At 37.8% G+C, this 21,448-nt stretch overlaps 1 protein-coding gene across 10 annotated transcripts in view; it reads left to right on the forward strand.

Moving 5' to 3' along the window:
• Nucleotides 1–21,448, forward strand: part of MTMR3 (myotubularin related protein 3) — a 134,770-nt gene that overhangs the window by 50,635 nt on the left and 62,687 nt on the right. For 2 of the 10 annotated variants that reach the window (XM_082640634.1, XM_082640632.1), the window contains exon 2: nt 13,829–13,922. The exons of the other annotated variants lie outside the window; for them this stretch is intronic. The gene's annotated coding sequence lies outside the window, so the exon portion shown is untranslated. The remainder of the gene's footprint in view (nt 1–13,828; nt 13,923–21,448) is intronic. 10 annotated transcript variants of the gene reach the window in all.

A 21,448-nucleotide genomic window follows, 5' to 3' on the forward strand; every position in this document is an offset into this window, starting at 1 on the left:
TTTTTTTCCCCAGTATGTGGGCCTCTCACTGTTGTGGCCTCTTCTGTTGCGGAGCACAGGCTCTGGACGCGCAGGCCCAGCGGCCATGGCTCACGGGCCCAGCCGCTCCACGGCATGTGGGATCTTCCCGGACCGGGGCACGAACCTGTGAACCCTGCATCGGCAGGCGGACTCTCAACCACTGCGCCACCAGGGAAGCCCTGTTGGAAGATTTTTAATCACAGTTTCAGTTTCATTACTTGTGATTGGTCTGTTCATATTTTCTGTTTTCCTGGTTCAGTCCTGGAAGGTTATACCTTTTTAAGAATTTGTCCAGGGCTTCCCTGGTGGCGCAGTGGTTGAGAGTCTGCCTGCCGATGCAGGGGACACGGGTTCGTGCCCCGGTCCGGGAAGATCCCACATGCCGCGGAGTGGCTGGGCCCGTGAGCCATGGCCGCTGGGCCTGCGCGTCCGGAGCCTGTGCTCCACAACAGTGAGAGGCCCGCGTACCACAAAAAAAAAAAAAGAATTTGTCCATTTCTTCCAGGTTGTCCACTTTATTGGCATAGATTTGCTTGTAGTAGTCTCTTAGGATGCTTTTTATTTTGCTGTGTCTGTTGTAACTTCTCCTTTTTCATTTCTAATTTTACTGATTTGAGTCCTCCCTCTTTTTCTTGGTGAGTCTGGCTGATGGTTTATCAATTTTGTTTATCTTCTCAAAGAACCAGCTTTTAGTTTTATTGATGTTTGCTATTGTTTTCTTTGTTTCTGTTTTATTTATTTCTGCTCTGATCTTTATGATTTCTTTCCATCTACTAACTTTGGGTTTTGTTTGTTTTTCTTTCTCTAGTTCCTGTAGGTGTAAGATTAGATTGTTTATTTGATATTTTTCTTGTTTCTTGAGGTAGGCTTGTATTGCTATAAGCTTCCCTCTTAAAACTGCTTTTGCTGCATCCCATAGGTTTTTTTTTGTTTGTTTGCTTGTTTGTTTTTTTGCCATACACGGGCCTCTCACTGTTGTGGCCTCTCCCGTTGCGGAGCACAGGCTCTGGACACGCAGGCTTAGCGGCCATGGCTCACGGGCCCAGACGCTCCGCGGCATGTGGGATCTTCCTGGACTGGGGCACGAACCTGTGTCCCCTCCATCGGCAGGTGGACTCAACCACTGCGCCACCAGGGAAGCCCTGGTTTTTTTTAAATTAATTGCTTAATTAATTTGTTTTTGGCTGTGTTGGGTCTTCATTTCTGTGCGAGGGCTTTCTCCAGTTGCAGTGAGCGGGGGCCACTCTTCATCACGGTGCGCGGGCCTCTCGCTGTCGCAGCCTCTTCCGTTGCGTAGCACAGGCTCCAGATGCGCAGGCTCAGTAGTTGTGGCTCACGGGCTTAGTTGCTCTGCGGTATGTGGGATCTTCCCAGACAGTGGCTCAAACCCGTGTCCCCTCCATTGGCAGGCAGATTCTTAACCACTGCACCACCAGGGAAGCCCCATCCCATAGGTTTTGATCATTGTGTTTTCATTGTAATTTGTCTCTAGGTATTTTTTTTATTTCCTCTTTGATTTCTTTAGTGATCTCTTGGTTATTTAGAAACGTATTGTTTATCTTCCATGTGTTTGTGTTTTTTATGTTTTTTTCCCTGTAACTGGTTTCTAATCTTATAGCGTTGTGGTCAGAAAAGATGCTTGATATGATTTCAGTTTTCTTAAATTTACCAAGGCTTGGTTTGTGCCCTAAGAGATGTGATGTATCCTGGAGAATGTTCTGTGTGCACTTGAGAAAAAAGTGTAATCTGCTGTTTTTGGATGGAATGTCCTATAAATATCAATTAAATCTATCTGGTCTGTTGTTACATTTAAAGCTTGTATTTCCTTATTTGTTTTGTGTCTGGATGATCTGTCCATTGGTGTAAGTGAGGTGTTAAAGTCCCCTACTATTATTGTGTTACTGTTGATTTCCTCTTTTATAGCTGTTAGTAGTTGCCTTATGTATTGAGGTGCTCCTATGTTGGGTGCATGTAAATTTATAATTGTTATATCTTCTTCTTGGATTGATCCCTTGATCATTATGTAGTGTCCTTCCTTGTCTCTTGTAACATTCTTTATTTTAAAGTCTATTTTATCTGATATGAGTATTGTTACTCCAGCTTTCTTTTCATTTCCATTTGCATGGAATATCTTTTTCCATCCCCTCACTTACAGTCTTTATGTGTCCCTAGGTCTGAAATAGGTCTCTTGTAGACAGCATATATATGAGTCTTCTTTTTGTATCCATTCAGTGAGCCTGTGTCTTTTGGTTGGAGCATTTAATCCAGTCACGTTTAAGGTAATTATCGATATGTATGTTCCTATTACCATTTTCTTAATTGTTATGGGTTTGTTTTTGTAAGTCCTTTTCTTCTTTTGTGTTTCCCACTTAGAGAAGTTCCTTTAGCATTTGTTGTAGAGCTGGTTTGGTGGTGCTGAATTCTCTTAGCTTTTGCTTGTCTGTAAAGCTTTTGATTTCTCCATTGAATCTGAATGAGATCCTTGCCAGGTAGAGTAATCTTGGTTGTAGGTTCTTCCCTTTCATCACTTTAAATATATCATGCCACTCCCTTCTGGCTTGTAGAGTTTCTGCTGAGAAATCTGATGTTAACCTTATGGGAGTTCCCTTGTATGTTATTTGTTGTTTTTCCCTTGTTGCTTTCAATACTGTTTTTGTCTTTAATTTTTGTCAATTTGATTACTATGTGTCTCGGCGTGTTTCTCCTTGGGTTTATCCTGCCTGGGACTCTCTGTGCTTCCTGGACTTGGGTGGCTATTTCCTTTCCCGTGTTAGGGAAGTTTTCGACTATAATCTCTTCAAGTGTTTTCCTGTGTCCTTTCTCTCTTTTCTCCTTCTGGGACCCCTATAATGTGAATGTTGTTGCATTTATTGTCCCAGAGGTCTCTTAGGATGTCTTCATTTCTTTTCATTCTTTTTTCTTTATTCTCTTCCACAGCAGTGACTTCCACCATTCTGTCTTCCAGGTCACTTATCTGTTCTTCTGCCTCAGTTATCTGCTATTGATTCCTTCTCATGTATTTTTCATTTCAGTTGCTGTATTGTTCATCTCTATTTGTTCTTTTATTTTTCTAGGTGTTCTTCAGTTCTTCTAGGTCTTTGTTAAATATTTCTTGCATCTTCTCAATCTTTGCCTCCATTCTTTTTCCAGGGTCCTGGATCATCTTCACTATCATTATTCTGAATTCTTTTTCTGGAAGGTTGCCTATCTCCACTTCATTTAGTTGTTTTTCTGGGGTTTTATCTTGTTCCTTCGTCTGGTACATAGCCCTCTGCCATTTCATCTTGTCTATCTTTCTGTGAATGTGGTTTTTGTTCCACAGGCTGCAGGGTTGTAGTTCTTCGATCATGTCAAGAACTTGATCTCCTTGGAGACGAGTTTACTTCATGGAAATTTTAGTACCTTAGAAGAACCTTGGACTTTACCCAAAACACTAGTCACCTGTAAATGTATGCTTTTTGGTTATAGGGGGGATCAGGAGTTCATATGCATACCCTCAGAAAGAGAGAGTCTGGTGACATTGGGTGGGTGATGCATATGAACTCATTGTACAACCTTTTCTAAAGACAGTATACTACTTTTGGATGGGGGTTAGAGACTCTGCTTTAGGATACTATTTTAGGATTTTTTTTAAGTTAAAATAGAATTTATTTAGTGAAATACACAGATGGAAATGTGCGGTTTGTTTCAGTAAGTATTTATAGCTGTGAAGCCACTGCCTCAATCCTGATATAGAACTTATACATTGCATTAGAAAGTTTTCTCTTGCCCCTTTCTGGTTATTTCCCTGTCTCCTGCCCAAACTACTGTTCTTGTTTCTGTCACTACAGATTAGTTTTATCTGTATTTGAACTTCATTTAAATGGAATCGTGTAGTATTCTTCTGTAACTTGCTGCTTTGAGTCAACATAATACTTCTGAGATTCATCCCTGTTGCTGCGAGTATCAGTAGTTCATTTATTGCTGAGTAGTATTCCATTGTAGAAATACACTACAGTTTATCTGATGACCTGTTACTGAACATTATGAGTTCTTTCTAGTTTGGGGCTATTATGAGTACAGTTGCTGTGAATATCTGTGTCCAAGTCTTTTTGTGATCATGTGTTTTCCCTTCTCTTGGGTTAATACCAAGGAGTGAAATTGTTGGGCCATAGGACAGATGTACTTTTAACTTAATAAGCAATTGCCAAACTGTCCTCCAAAGTGGTAATGTCAGTTTACATTTCCATGAGCCATGTATGAGTTCCAGATACTCAACATCTTAGCCAGCATTTGTTCTTGTCAGTCTCTTTAGTTACTTACTGGGTGTGAAAGGTTATCTTACTGTGGTGGGTTTTTGTTTGTTTGTTTGTTTGTTTGTTTTTGCGGTATGCGGGCCTCTCACTGTTGTGGCCTCTCCCGTTGCAGAGCACAGGCTCCGGACGCGCAGGCCCAGCGGCTGTGGCTCACAGGCCCAGCCGCTCCGCGGCATGTGGGATCTTCCCGGACCAGGGCACAAACCCGTGTCCCCTGCATCAGCAGGCGGACTCTCAACCACTGCACCACCAGGGAAGCCCTTATTGTGGTGTTTTCACATGCTTTTTGCTGATGACTGACAATGCACATTTTTTAATGTGTTTATTGGCCATTTGTATATCTTTTGTGGGATTTCTATTAAAATCTTTAGCCCATTGAAATTTTTTTGTTATTGATTTTTTGGGAACACTTCTTGTATTGAAATATGACAGAGTGCATGAGATGTAATTGTACGGTGTAATGAGTGATTATAAAGTGAACATTCATTTCACTACTATCCAGGTTAAGAAATAGAATACCAGCCCCCCAAAAGGCTGTCCAGGTCTCTGTTCCTTCTAATGCTTATCCCTTTCCTTCCTTCTTAGAAATAACTAATCACTCTCCTGGCCTTTATGGTAATCACTGTATGGCTTTTATTTGTATTGTTACCCACGTATACATTCATAAACAATAGTTTTGCCTGTCTTTGAATGGAATCGTACTGTACACATTTTCTGTCTTGCTTCTCTTGCACATTCCTATGTGTTGTGTGTTGATCTAGTTCATTTTTATTGCTGGTATATTGTACAGATATGCTACAAACTATCCATTTTATTGTTGCTGGACAAGTGGGTTGTTTCTAGGTTTGGACTACTATGAACAATGCTGCTGTGAATATTCTTAAACATTTCTTTTGGTGCAGTATCTGCATTCTAGGGTTTATTCCTAGGAGCACAATTTCCAGGCCACAGGGTATGCATATCTTCGACTTGAATGCCATGTTGTTTTCTAAGTGGTTTATCAATTCATATTTCCATTAGTAATGAATGAGAGTTCTTGTTCCATATCCTCATCAACACTTGATATTGTCAGTGTTTTCAGTTTTCAAAACCTGGGAGGTGTTTAGTAGTATCTTGTGGTTCTAATTTGAATTTCCCTGATGATTGTTTTTGAGCATCTTTGCCTATGTTTATTGGCAATTTGGATTTCCTCTGCAATTGCTTATTCAAGTCTTTCATCCATTTTTCTAGTGGATTATTTGTCTTATTTAAAAAAATACTAATTTGTAGTTCTTTGTATATTCTGGATACCTTGTTGGTTAAGTTTGGGCAAATACTTTTGTCCATTTATTTGCCTTTGTTTTCACTGTCTTTATGATCTGACTAATAGAAATTCTTAACTTTAATGTAGTCAAATTTAGTTTTTTTGCTTTATGGTTACTTTTTATGTCTTATTTTAAAAGTCTTTCCATGCCTAGAGATCATGAAAATATTTTCTTAAGCATTTTTTGAAAGCTTTATACTTTTGCCTTTCACAGTTTTGTCCATAACTCACTTGATGTTGCTTATAGTGTATGAAATAGGGGCCAATTTCATTTTTTTTCCATGTGGATATCAATTGTCCCAGCATACTTTATTGAAAGGCCAGTCCTTCCCCTACTGTTTTATATTATCTCTTTTCATAAATCAGGTGTCCATTATATGTAGATATGTTTCTTGGCTCCCTGTTCTGTTCCATTGGTCTCTCCCTGTGACAGTGCCACACCATCTTTAACTAGTATGGTCTAATCTTCATATCTGTCTTACTGAATCTTCACATCTTGATTCCTCTCCCCCTTTGAAGGGCATTTTAGCTATTCTTGAACTTTCATGATTTCAGAATCATTTTATCATCTCCTTCATAAGAAAAGAAAAGAAAAGAAAAACACCTGCTAATATTTTGATTGGGATTGTATTGTATTATCAGTTCAAATTGAGAGAACTGATAATTTACAGACTTTGTAATTTATTGTGGTGGTCTTTACTGTCTTTCAGTACCTCCTCATAATCTATCTTCATTGAATTTAGTCCTGGGTGCTTGATAGTTTTTGATGCTGTTATACATACATTGTCTCTTTTCTCTAAATTTTTTTCTAACCTACAGTCTTGCTAAATCTTTGTAATCCTTTGCTTTTATATATTTCTACATCATGTTATTAGGTTTATATAATACAGAATCATTGTTTTCCTAATTTGAACATTTTATCATTATGAAAGGTTTTATTTCTAGTAATGCTTCTTGCCTTAAAGTCCTTTTTTTGTGTGTGTAAGTATAGCCAAACCAGTTTTTCCTTTGTTAATACTTGCTTGACATGTTTCTTCATAATCTGTTTTCCAATTTTTTTGTTTCCTTAAATTTTCAGTTGTGTGTTTCTAACAGTGTGTAGTTGGATTTTTTTTTTTTTTTTCGGCCGAGCCGAGTGGCTTGAGGGATCTTAGTTCCCCAACCAGGGATTGAACCCAGGCCACCACAGTGAAAGTGCTGAGTCCTAACCACTGGACCACCAGGGAATTCCCTTGTGGTTGGATTTTTAAATTTGGGGGCTGCTGGGACAGTACAGCTCAGCCTGTCTTCAGTTTTAGCAAGTTATTCTGGGGAAACAAGATGGTAGATTGTTTTCTTTAGGTGGTGGTAGTAAAGTGACGTTCATTGAGGAGCAAGTTCATTGTTAGGAGTTTTAGCTAGTGTGACAAAGGCAGAATACTCCATTAGTAGTAGAACTGTTGAATGTTAGTCAGCTGATTAGTTATTTTTCTTTCTGATAAAACTTTATTTGCAGTAGGTCTATATAAATGCTTTATCACAGAACATAAAAATTAGCTGTAACTGCATTTTTTTAATTGCCATTTTTAATTGGTATAGTTCTGATTTAAGCTTTTCTCACTTTTGAAATGTTTACTTTTATCTCAGTTACAGTGAATGAAGTATAAATTGTCCTCATTGCTGAAATCACTGCTGTCTTTGATTTATATTAAAAGCAGATCTCACCATAAAGTAAATATAAGCTCTACATTAATTTATTTCTGGAAATGAATTAATTATTATTTAAGAAAATATTTGACTTTTAATATTCATAAATTGAATGTTTTACTTATTCTTTAAAGCTGTAATTTGAGTATAATATTTGATTACTTAGAAATTTTTTAATTTCTAATGTTAGTGTGAAAGAAAAAACATGGTATGGTTTATATTATGTGAAAAATTAATTCAAATGAGTATTTTTGTCAAGAAATCTATAAAACTTTAAAACTAAATTTTAGTATGCAGTGTCTAATAGTATCCTTTGTTCAGCTGATACAAGAAACAGTAAACAGAATGATTTATATTTGAGTTAAAATAATGCCCTAACTATGTAAAAAAAACAAAAACAACTCTGATATACATTATTCAATTACGATTTTACTAAGGAAATAAGGCTGAATGTTTGAATCACGTGATTTTGTTATCAGGACTCTGGGTTGCTGGTGATAGAAACTGAATTAGAGCTTAAATGAACGACGAGAAGGGGTGGCTTTATTGGCAGAATACTGGAGCGGCTCATATAATTGAAGAACTGTGGCAGGCAGCTTGGGGACTTTGAGGACTGGAAGTGGGGGTAGAGTGTCTCAAGTATTCTAGCTTTGCATCTCTCGGCATTGGTGCGGGATCCTTTCAGGTTTCTCCTGGTTCATAGCTGCACAGTCCAAAGTCTCTTCGTAGTGTCTCAGAAATATTTTTCATGGTGCCCATAGGCCAAAAAAATAACTAACAGTTCCATTTATAAAGTGGTTAGGGCCAAACATCCTAAGTATTTATTTCCTAACAATTTAGTTATTTGAAAAGTTGATACATGCAATTTGAAAGAGAACGTTTTAATTTCCATATATATGCACGTTGGATACTGCACAGATTCTCAAGCCTTAGAATCAGATCAGACATTACACCTCTGTTTCCTGTTCCACACTGATTGTTACATGGTGCTTGTTTTTTATTATAGCAACTGCTAAAACTCCTGCTTCTTAAAGAAATGTCACTGAAAGGAATGTTCTGTGAGTTAATGTTGAAATTATGAATGATCTCAGATAGTCGTTTGTGTGGTCCACTAGATGTCAGTTATTGCCATTTCCCTTAAAAACTAGAAATAGTCCTGTAGGGACCCTGTGAACTTACTGTGGTAGGCCCAGGGTGACTCGGTGTACAGTGAGGGGACTGAGTCTAGTAGAAGAGAAGGATTCTCATTGGTTCCCCCTTGGTTCATGTGGTTGAGGGAATAGGCTATGACTTGGTTAACCTGGGTTACTCACCCAACTCCTATGCTTAGAAGGGCATAATATTCCATTGTATGGGTATATCAGTTTGCCTATTTCCAGTTGTTTAAAAATTGTAAACAGGGTGTAAATTAACATCTTGTATATCTGTGACTATTTCTATAGCATATAGATTCTATTAAATCTCACCTAACACTTAAACTTGAAAAAAGTTTTATGGATTTGAAAACATGATTATTTGTGCTTTAAAATTATCTGGGTAATTGAGGATCAGAGACCTAAACCTAAGAGCTAAAACTATAACACTCTTAGAAGAAAATGTAGGGGAAAAATCTCATGACGTTGCATCTGGCACTGATTTCTTGGATATGACATCAAAAACACAGGCAATAGAAGAAAGAAATAGAATACACCATCAAGAGAGTGAAAGGCAACCCAAAGAATGACAGAAAATATTTGCAAGTCATGTCTGATAAAGGATTAATATCTAGATATATAAAGAACCACAATGCAACACCAAAAAACAACCCAACTAAAAATGGGCAAAGGACTTGAATAGACATTTCTTCAAACAAATTATACAGATGGCCAGTAAGCATGTGAAAAGAGGATCGCTATCACTGATCATTAGGGAACTGCAAATCAAAACCACGGGATACCACTTCACACCCATTAGGATGGCTATTGTCAAAAAGTGGAACAGTGTTGATGAGGATATGGAGAAATTAGAATCCTGGTGTATTGCTGATAGGAATGTAAAATGGTACAGCTGCTGTGGGAAACAATGTGGTGGTTCCTTAAAAAATTAAACATAGAATTACCATGTGATCCAACAATTCCATTCCTTGGGTATCTAGCCAAAAGAAGTGAAATCAGGGACTCTTAACAGATTTGTACATCAGTGTTCATAGCAGCACTATTCACAGTAGCCAAAAGGTAGCAACAACCTAAATGTCCATCAGTAGGTGAATGTATAAACAAAATGTGGTACATATAGTCATCCCTCGGTATCCATGGGGGATTGGTTCCAGGACCCTGTGGTGAATACAAAAATCCAAGGATGCTGAAATCCCTTGTATAAAATGGCATAGTATTTGGCATAGTATTTGCGTATAACATACACACATCCTCTGGTATGGTTTAAATTGCTTCTCGATTACTTGTAACACCTAATATATATAATGTAAATGCTATGTAAATACAATGTAAATGCTGTATAGTTTCTGGCAGGTGCAAATTTTTTTGCTTTTTGGAACTTCCTGGATTTTTTTCCACCTGAATATTTTTGATCTGCAGTTTGTTGAATATGCTGATGGGGAACTTGAGGATATGTAGGATCTACTGTACATAGGATCTACTATACATCTACTGTATACAATGAAGTATATTTGGCCTTAAAAAGGAAGTTTGGGATGATAAAGTTCTGGAAATGGATAGTGGTGGTGATTGCACAACAGTGTGATATACTTAAGGCCATTGGATTGTACACTTAAAATGGTTAAAATTGTAAATATTATATATTTTGTACCACAGTAAAAATAACCCTGAAAAAACTACCTTAAATTTGTACTTTGTTATATTTCAACTATACCTTAATAAAGCTAAACAAAATCTTGGAATAATCTAAAAAATTTGTGAAGACTTTAAAGATGATGAAACAATAAACTGCATAGTTTTGAAAGACAATTTGTTCTACAAAGTAATATTCTTATGGAGGCAGATCTGTTTAACAGAGGCAAGAAACTGATATATTTTAACTTTAAAAAAATTTATTAATTTATTTTTGGCTGCGTTGGGTCTTCGTTGTTCCGCGCGCGGGCTTTCTCTAGTTGCAGAGATCAGGGGCTACTCTTTGTTGAGGTGCACGGGCTTCTCATTGTGGTGGCTTTTCTTTGTTGTGGAGCACGGGCTCTAGGCATGCGGGCTTCAGTAGCTGTGGCTCACGGGCTCAGTAGTTGTGGCTTGCAGGCTCTAGAGCACAGGCTCAGTAGTTGTGGTGCACAGGCTTAGTTGCTCCGTGGCGCGTGGGATCTTCCCGGACCAGGGCTCAAACCCATGTCCCCTGCATTGGCAGGCGGATTATTAACCACTGCACCACCAGGGAAGTGCCGATATATTTTAACTTTAGGAAAACTTTTAATTATCCCTGGTGGCACTTTCATCCATATGGGATGAGAATATGTCTTATTGCTAAATGGTGCAGAACAGATTTGGAGGGTCATATTTTAGAGGGCCATATTTATTGTTACTGGTGGTCTGCTGTCAGAAGAGAGAGAGAACAAATTTTTTTTTATATATAACGGGGTTAGGATTAGGCTCTCTACTTACCATATAGGGTTCTTACTAGTGATAGAGATCAAATGGGGAGTATGCTTATTAAGTTCACAGATGACTTGTAAGCTCCTTGGAGGATAGAATTAGAGTTCAGAATTATCTTGACAAGTGAGAAGATGTTGTAAAGAATAAAGATTTTAAGGAACATGTGTCAAATAGTGTACTTTAGACAGTGGATAATAAAACACTGATGAAAATCTGTAGTTTTGTGGGAGAATGAAACTGAATAAAACCTATACTGTTCTTTGAAAAATATAGTTGAACACGTAGTAAGTGTATAAGAAATAAACATGCTCAATATTACAGGGGTTCCTTACTTGGATACTCTTTATGAGCAGTAAAGTTAGCATCGAGTTTTACTGTATTAGCGAACTTATTTAATGGAGAGGCAGTGTGGTATAGATACTTAAAATGTAAACTGTGGAGCCAGAATGCCTAGGTTTGAGTTCTGGCTTCTCCACTTAGTTGGTATAAGTTTAGGAAAGTTACTTGTTTGTGTATCTTTTTTCAACTGTAAATGGTAACAATAATGGTTACTACTTTATATGTGGGGTTAATTGAGTTAGTATACATAATACTTTTAAAACAGTGCCTGACAGAGGGAAATGCTCAATAAAAGTTAACTGTTAATAAAACAAGCTTGACAGCTGGCCACAGTTGACTCATTAATAGGAGATTATACTTGTTTCGTTTGACTGTTTTCTCTCCCTGTTCTTGCTGTTACTTAAAAAATTATTTAAAATAATTTGGACTTGTTCTTCCTGCACAGCATGCCAAATAGTATTTCCATATTTTTTGATGCTATAGAGTCAGCTATTCATGTGTATGCAGTACTATTCAGGTTCTTTGCCAATTATCAAAAAGCATTAAATGTATATGACTGAAAAATTATCTTGGCTTCAAATTGGAAGAAACTGCTTTATTTCACCTTTGTCATTTCAAGAAAGGTTGAGAAAAGGAAAGAGGAGGAGTCCAGTTTTGGGGGTAGAAGCAAAATTATTACACAAAGAATGGGACATAAAAAGGATGCTTTAGAAGTGGCTTGATCAAGGATTCCTACTTTTATATGATGGCCTCAGAGATCAAAGAGGATTAAGACCACCTCTTTCTTGCTGTCACTTTTGTATTCCATATCTTTGTTTTGAAGCAGTATTTCTAGCTTGACAGAAATGACCCTCATTTTACACAAAAGCAGCATTCTGTTAATAGCAATTCAGGACTGATATTACAGTTGTTATCAAGTTCCTGTTTGCTTCAAGAAGTTTTTACATGTTAGTGAAACTATAGTTACAATTTTCTGGTCACATATTATCTATTTTTAGTGTAATACTGGAACGTGAAAGTAGAAAGCACTCCAGTTTTCCCATGATTATGATGAGAATTATCACCTATAGTTATCTTTAATTGCTTATGAGAAAAACTTTTATGGTATCTCAAAACTCTTAAGCTTGGGTACATATCTGAAGAAAATGAAAACATTAATTTGAAAAGATATATGCACCCTAGTGTTCATAACAGCATTATTTACCATAGCCAAGATACGGAAGCAACCTAAGCACCCATCAACAGATGAATGGATAAAGATGATGTGTATATACACAATGGAATATTACTTAGCCATGTAAAAGAATGAAATCTTGCCATTTGCAGCAGCATGGATAGACTTGGAGGGTATTGTGCTTAGTGAAATGTCAGTCAAATACTGTATGATGTCATTTATATGCGGAATCTAAAAAATTAAACATACTAGTGAATATAACAAAAAAGAAACAGACTCACAGATACAGAGAACAAACTAGTGGTTACTAGTGGGGAGAGGGGCAAGTTAGGGGTAGGGGACAAAGAGGGAGAAACTACTAAGCATAAAATAAGATACAAGGATATATTGTACAAGACAGGGAATATAGCCAATATTTTATAATTATAAATGGAGTATAACCTTTAAAAATTGTGAATCACTGTGTTGTACATCTGAAACTTATATAATATTATAAATTATACCTCAGAAAACCTCTTAAGGAGAGAAATTTCATTGATCAAAACATTTTGAGTACCTCTTGAGGGAACTTGCCTCTGTGTGTTTGAGAGAGAGAGAGAGAGGAAAAAGGAGAAGGAAGGAGGAGGGTGAGAGAGTTGGGGGAGGGAGAGAAGTAGACCTAGGTAAAAGAGAATAAAAGTTAAATCATGTGTACTTGCAAAAATGCAGTGAAAGTTTAGTGCTTTGGAATACTAGAGGAGCTCTAGGGATCTGGTTGGTGGAGAAAGGGCCAGTCTGGGCATAGGAAATAACATAAGCAATGGCAAGGAATTTGGAATGGACACAGAATGTCCTACAGGGAAGAATAAGATTTTCATGTGGGGGAGACCTTGTCATTAAGAAGGAAGGTCCTCATTTTGGGGAGGTCTTGTTGAGAGGTATGTTTAGATCTTGACAACTACTACGATAGTATCCTGAGAATTGAGAATGTGTAGAGAATAATGGTTAACATTGCTTGGCTCAGTCAGTTAAGTGATTTCTTCTTGGTTAGCCTCAAATGCCTACGACTAAAATTTTTGCTTCAGCAAAATCACATTACTTTTTTTATTTTGGACTTTGAAAGTTTTAAATGAATAATGGAAACTTATACATCTTTCACTCCCAAGGGTTTATTCTGTATGAAGAAAGGCAGGTAGAAATGTTGGATTTATGGTAAGAACTAGAATATAGAGGTTTTAAATGGGAATGGGTGTGCTTGAAACATTTATTCAGTGGGTAGGTAATAGGAGGCTCTGGTTAATTTCTTGTATTGACCTAAATTATGCTTGTTTTTTAAATCTAGAAAACAGTTATTGAGCATGTTTCTTGTCCTCATCAGAATTAGTATTCATTGAACATTGATTAGAAAACTATTAATGTTATCTCCATTTTACAGATGAGAAGACCATATCACTTTGGGAAGTTCACTCAGTTTGGAGCCAAAATTCACATCCAAAACAGTCTGATTGCAGAACCTGTGCTCTTACCTAGTAAGCTATATCGTAATGCCTCTTGTTAAGCGGTAGTGGTAAGGCTCTTGGGTTCAGATGTTGAGTGTTGAGTGGGAAAATGACCTATATAGATAATCACGGTCTAGACAGTTAGAAATGTAAATAATTATAATGACATGTAGTAAGTTATAAAACAGAGCTGTATTGAAACTGCACAGTGAACTCTGAAGGGAAAGTTTTCACGGTGAAATTAATGTTTTCAAGCCAAGTATTGAAGGATATGTTGGATTTATCCAAATGGATTAGGTGGTATGAGTAAATCAGGCAGAGGTAGTAGCAGTGACAAAAGCTCATGCATGAAAAATTTTAAAGAAGCCTCAAGTCGTTCATTCTGGACATGTATGCCATAGGGCATATCTTTTTTGAGCAGAGACGTTTTATGGAAATGTCTGTTGATAGGATCGATATGCCAGGTGATGTTTAAAGAGGAATTGACCAGAATCAGTTCTAAGTTCAGTTGTAACTGGTTATTTTGTTTCATAGGTAATAAGGTCTAAATAAATTTAATTCAGCAAATGTTTGAGAACCGGTTTGCTAGACCAGTGGTGGTGGCCCTGGTGGCATGGAATGGAAAGATGGAAATTGAGCATTTCAAAGAAAGCAGTGGGAGATGGTGTCAGATTTTGTTATTGGAAAGAGTGTCAGATGGTTTCCAGTCTTGAAGACCTAGGCTGACCAAGATTCCCAATGGAATATTAAGAAAGAAGATTTGGTGGGGGAAGGGAAGGGAGGCCAGTGATGGCTTCTGTTTGGAATATGTAGAGTTGGAGGTGCTTCATTGACAGTCCAGAGGAGATCTGCTATTCTGCTCGTGTGCCAGCAATAGCAGTCAGGATTGGGGAAGCTCTGGGAGCTCTCATGTAGTAGTAGCAGAAACCTTGAGAGAGGCTGTCATTTCTATGGGGTAGGACTGGATGTTGTTGTTTATGGCACTGCTCAGGCCTGCTTTGAATGGTTTCAGACTTTTAATGGATTGGAAAAATAGGTCTTATGAAGCAAAATGAGAGAATAAAGCAGCCCGAGGAAAGACAGGTAGCAGTTTGTCTTATGAAGGATTTGTATTAGCATATAGTGCAGTATAACCCAAATCTCTCATTAATATATTACCTACACGATTTTTTGCAGTATCTGTATACCAAATGATAATGCCTTTTTTTTTTTTTTTTTTTTTGCGGTACGCAGGCCTCTCACTGTTGTGGCCTCTCCCGCTGCGGAGCTCGGGCTCCGGACGTGCAGGCTCAGCGGCCATGGCTCACGGGCCCAGCCGCTCCGCGGCATGTGGGATCTTCCCGGACCGGGGCACGAACCCGCGTCCCCTGCATCGGCAGGTGGACTCTCAACCACTGCGCCACCAGGGAAGCCCGATAATGCACCTTAAAATCAAGTTTTTTTCTTTCTTGGTGATGTGTAAATTTAATAGTGTGCCTTGACTTCGGTGGCATCTCAGAGTCAATAGAATGCAGAATGTTTTTTCCAGTGCTCATTAGCATAAGTATATAGTTTTGTTTTTTAAAGGCCTTTGTGTTACATTTAAGTCCTCTTAAATATCACCAATGGTATGTATACCATACCATGGAAATAATTGAAAAAATACCTATATGTTGTAGAATATAGGTTTTAGGTTAGATGTTGAACAGTAAATCAGTAGAAAATGTAAACTCTCTTCCCAAGGTTTTTATATTTCTTTGCATTTTGGCATATGTGTGTGCATTGTGTTGTCCATTCATAGGCCTGATGTTTACCAGAGAGCTTGGGTAAATGCATTATTCCTTATACCTCTTTTAGACTTCAGTTTCTTTCACAAACTATTTTCATGTTGGAAAATGCAAGAAACATGAGTGGCTCAGATTGACCTTGAAAGTGTGGTATTATTCTTAGTAGTTATGTTCACATGCTTATTGGAAACTTGAGAATTCCGGTCACTTGTCTGTGTGGATTTTTTTTTTTTTTTTTTTTTTTTTTGGCCGCACCGTGCCACATGCAGGTTCTTAGTTCCCAACGAGGGATCGAACTCCTGTCCCCTGCAGTGGAAGCTTGGAGTCCTAACCACTGGACCACCAGGGAAGTCCTAGTACTTAGGTTTTTTGATGTATAAACAATATATTTAGAATACTCAGTATGTTTAGAATAGGTTGATATTAGGCTGTATGTTTGAGCAGTTTTTCATCTTGTTTTAGAGAATATTTTACTTATATTTTTATTTATGTATTTATTTTTTAAATAAATATATTTATTTGGCTGTGTTGGGTCTTTGTTGCTGCATGTGGGCTTTTCTGTAGATGCGGAGAGCAGGGGCGGCTACTCTTTGTTGTGGTGCATGGGCTTCTCATTGCGGTGGCTCCTCTTGTTGCGGAGCACGGGCTCTAGAGCGCAGGCTTAGCAGTTGTGGCGCACGGGCTTAGTTGCTCCGCGGCAGGTGGGATCTTCCCGGACCAGGGCTCGAACCCGTGTCCCCTGCATTGGTAGGCAGATTCTTAACCACTGTGCCACCAGGGAAGTCCCTTACCTATATTTTAATGTGCTTACTATGAATATAAGTAATTTACCCAGCATGTTTTTTAAAAAAGCTCCCACCTCCTTCCTTTTCTGATTAATGGATTAAGCAAATAGATAGCTTACGAATTTTTAAAATTCAAGATTTGGTTTTTGTCTTCAGTTTGAACCTATGACTTGTCTTGAGGTTTTCAGAGTGGTTAATTTAAGTGCAGTTACTTAAGGACAAAGGAGAACCCTCTTTTCTTAATAAGACTTTATTTCTTATTAGCTTAGGACTTTTGCCATCCTTTTCTTAAGTAAAGCATGTTCGTGAATTCTGCTTTCTGACTTTAGCTGAAAATTTTTTCTTCCTGTGTTTTTTTTTTTTTTTTTTTTTTTTTTGCGGACGCGGGCCTCTCACTGTTGTGGCCTCTCCCGTTGCGGAGCACAGGCTCCGGACGCGCAGGCTCAGCGGCCATGGCTCACAGGTCCAGCCGCTCCACGGCATGTGGGATCTTCCCGGACCGGGGCACGAACCCGTGTCCCCTACATCGGCAGGCGGACTCTCAACCACTGCGTCACCAGGGAAGCCCCCTTGTGTATATTTTGATGGCAGTTACATGTTTCCCTCTGTTAACATGAGATAAATATTACTAGTTTAAAAGGGTGGGTCTCTTTCTGGGGATCTGTTGAATTATATTGGTCTTAAAAGGATTCTTAAGAAGATGGTCTGGTTCTGGTCAAGACGATTTCTGGTCTTTTGGCTACCTAATAATTGAGAATTGAGGAGATTATTGGGTTTTTATTGGCTTGTTTTCAAAAATATGAGTAGCCCCCTACCTAATTGCCAGAATATAAATTTTAACTAGGCTAGCAGGAAGAAGAGTGGATTCTTTTTCTTGCACATATAGCCTCTACTATTGGAATTTTGTTTCTCTTTTCTGAATGTACCTATTGGCTAGTTGGAGTTGGACAGTTTATAATTGAGATGACAGCAGTTAAAAATTTAAATCCGTTTCTTCTCTTCATTGTTAAGTTTTATGCTTAAAGGATGGATTTGGGGCTTCCCCGGTGGCGCAATGGTTGAGAGTCCGCCTGCCGATGCAGGGGACACAGGTTCATGCCCCGGTCTGGGAAGATCCCACATGCCGCGGAGCGGCTGGGCCTGTGAGCCATGGCTGCTGAGCCTGCGCGTCCGGAGCCTGTGCTCCACAACGGGAGAGGCCACAACAGTGAGAGGCCCGCGTACTGCAAAAAAAAAAAAAGGATGGATTTGCATTTTCATTTAGCTTTCTGGTCCTTGTCCATTTTGATGCCAGTTACTCTGCATAAAACTAAGTGGAGTGAACCAGAATTTTTCTGAAGAATCTGTTTACAAATGGGTAGAGAAACATTAACATTCCTATATATTATTTAAAAACTGATAAGCAGTATGCAGATTAGCTAGGTTTGGGATACTGATAGCTATTTTTTGAGTGTAGTTTAATTCCAAATTTTTCCTAGAATTGGTGTTGAATATCCCAAGTACCTAGGCATAATAGGAAAACCATGTCATTTATACATGGGCATACTTCTGACTTCCTATGGTAAGTAGACCTTCAAACTAAGTTGCTTGTCTTTCTAGAAAAGAAACCTCTTTCAGCAGTGAGGGCGGAGGGTTGGTGTAAAAAGGGTGGGGTTTAGAGAGTCTGTTTTTGCCACTCTAGGGCAGGGTGCAGAAGCAAAGCATATTAGAATAAACACTGTAAATTTGCAGATTTCAAAATGACATTGGTATATTGAATTTTGCATAATTTTTTAGTTGTCTTTAACAAAAATAAGTTTTTGGTCTTTGCTACCTCACTGATTTCTTTTTCTGAGTACATAAGACATAGGAGCTCATAATTTAAGCCTTATTAAAAAACCTTTTGAGGAACCTATTGTAAAACTGCTCGTCTTCATAGGGATTGGTCATTTAAGTGTTTTGTCCAAGAAAATGTAGTTATAATTTTACTCTTCAAACAGTAGGAGGCAGGGACAGAGTGCAGTCTCATGTTGAGATAATCGTGATTTTTTAAGAGGGGCAGAAGTCATTACAGGATTATAATTAGGAAAATTTAAGTTTCCATGAAGAGGTATGCACCTCGTGATTAGGAATCTTTCTTTTTTTAAAAATAGAACATTTGACCTATGCATTGCCCATGAGAACTTTGATTTGTGACAGTGTAGGGGAGAAAGGAGGGGGAAACAAAATTACTTCTTTCCTCTTCATCAGAGGTTAACTGAGAGCTAGTGGCAGGACATTAATGAGCATACAAAAATTTACCTTCTCTTAATTTCCCAACAGTAGACCTTGGAATTAGTCAAAGAAACAAAAGTCAGGAAACGTTTTTCCAACACTGGGGCTAGTCTTTCTGATCTTTCCATAGCAGTTATAAATATTGAACTACCTCTGGCACATAGATGAAATGATCCTGCTTGGCTTTTAATTTAATTAATTTCTAGTGCTTTGAATGCCTGGATTTTCTATCTCGATAACCGAGACTTAAGTATTTGGTTTCTGTTAAGAGTGTTTTTTCTTAGGACATAGGGAACATTTCTTGATTTACCATGGTGAATCTAAATGCCGCCTTATAAAATTAGATTTAAAATCCTTAATTTCAGTAGTAAAATGATACCTGCCTTGTGACTTTTCATGGAGGATATAGAGTCAGAAAATAACGTTGCAAATTACTCATAGAAATTCCTTATAATCCTATTAATGATTTAATATATCTGAGTTAGTAGTATGAAGTGAATGTTTTCTTTTTTTTTTAAAATAAATAGTATTTATTTATTTATTTGGTTGCACCAGGTCTTAGTTGTGGCTTGCTGGCTCCTTAGTTGCAGCACATGGGCTCCTTAGTTGTGACAGGCGGGCTCCTTAGTTGGGGCATGTGAACTCTTTGTTGTGGCATGCATGTGGGATCTAGTTCCCTGACCAGGGATTGAACCCAGGCCCCTGGCTTTGGGAGTGTGGAGTCTTATCCACTGCGCCAGTAGGGAAGTCCCGTGAATGTTTTCTTTATAGAAGTGATTATAAGGAGCAAGTCAAAACATTAAAAAAAACCTTTTTTGAAATTATTTTTACCCTTTTTAGCAGATTGTATTATATCTTCGGTTTTAATCCTTTCTGGTCACCACCAGAAAATGTCTTCACTAAGACATCATGTATGACTTATGCTCCCCCGCCCCCCTTTTGTATAAGGATTAAGTTTAAAAGGCAAACACTTGTAAAATAAGTGATTTTAAAAGGTACAAATCAAAGTTGATAAAGTTGGTTTGATCACAGCTGATCTTTCTGAGAACATGGTCAGGGCTTCCTTTTGCCCACTTGAGATGTGAAAAGCAAAAAGGTGCATCTGAAGTACAGTCAGATCTTAATGTCTAAAAATGCTAGAGCACAGTTTCTTTGCTTTTGACTTCTCACATTTTTGGGTCCCATTTGGAAAAGCAGCTATCAGTATTTCAGCCACTTAAATGAAGACAAATGATCTTAAGTATTGATCGCTAACCAACTGTTTGAAATTCTGTCTATTGCAGATACTCCTTTGAGGAATGTATTCAGAACTTCTCCCACATGAAAACAAAACAAAACAAAAAAAACTCCTCATAGAATGAACCACACTCTGTACCACTAATGTAGTCACAGAATTATTCAGGATTGATCTTCGGTCATTATCTATTGAAACAGAATTTTACTTGTTAGAGTGAACATTATCATTAATGTTGCTGGTTCAAGAGACTTATTGCTAGTAAAAGGCTCTTTGATACAGAAATTTGATTATAACATGGAGTTCATCTGACCGTTTCTGACAACTTACTGGATTTTTGTTTTTCAAGAAGATGGTTGTTTTTTGCTTAGGAAATGATAATATTTTAGCTGCTTATCTGTGTCCTGCAGCTGGCAGAGGAATGCAGTACTCTGACCATGAATTTGCTTCTGGATCCCTGAAAACACACAGAACTTACTTAGTGTTTTCAAAAGAGGTAGAAAAAACATGTGGCATCTTTTTAAAAGTTTTTTTTTTTTTTTTTTTAAGTAAATTACCTTGTTTGGAAAACTCACTGAGTTTTCCAGGACACTGACTCAATTTTGTATTTAGTTTCTTTCTACTTTTTTTTTTTGAAACATGGTTCTAATAAGTAGGAGGGGAAAGTCCAACTGAGAGCATTCAGCCATACTTTTTATTTTATTTTTTAACATCTTTATTGGAGTATAATTGCTTTACAATGGTGTGTTTCTGCTTTATAACAAAGTGAATCAGCTATACAGCCATACTTTTTGAACTGTCTCTCGGTTTTTATTTTCATTTATAGTTGACTTCAGCAGCAAAAGTTTAGAAAACTTGAGGTTTGGTCTACTGTACAGGGAGTAAGACCAAACCACAGTAGTTTTACTCAGTTGCTAAATGCTTGGGTTTTGAGTAATACTAGTGATTAAATCATCTCCCACCATGGAATAATCTCCCCAACATGCCATAGAATCCTAGTTTGGGAAGGTCATATCATCCATCAGATATCCGAAAAGTTACTAGGCATAAATGAGGAAACACTAAGGGAAAAACTTGCCCAAAGTCGTAGCAGTTGTAAAGTCACTTCTTAAAATTTAACATCTCTGAATTACTTTATGACCTCCACACTCAAGTTTTGCTGTCAGTGTTTCTTACTATGCAGTGCATGTGCAAGAAAAGCCATTTCTTTCACGTACAGTGAAAATAAAAGATTCCTTTAAAATTACTCAGTGTTGCCTTCTTAAAGTTTTGAACCCTCAGTCATTCCTGTATTTGAAAGTGAGACAGGGCTGTAAAAAAAATACTTCATAGGGTGGAATAGGGAGTGTGGGAGGGAGACGCAAGAGGGAGGGGATATGGGAATATATGTATATGTATAGCGGATTAGCTTTGTTATAAAGCAGAAACTAACACACCATTGTAAAGCAATTATACTCCAATAAAGATGTTAAAAACAAACAAACAAAAACTCCATTGTTCTTTTGAAGTTAAAATGTA

Source organism: Mesoplodon mirus (genome assembly GCF_964341445.2).
Source record: "Mesoplodon mirus genome assembly, chromosome: 13".
NCBI lineage: Eukaryota > Metazoa > Chordata > Mammalia > Artiodactyla > Ziphiidae > Mesoplodon > Mesoplodon mirus.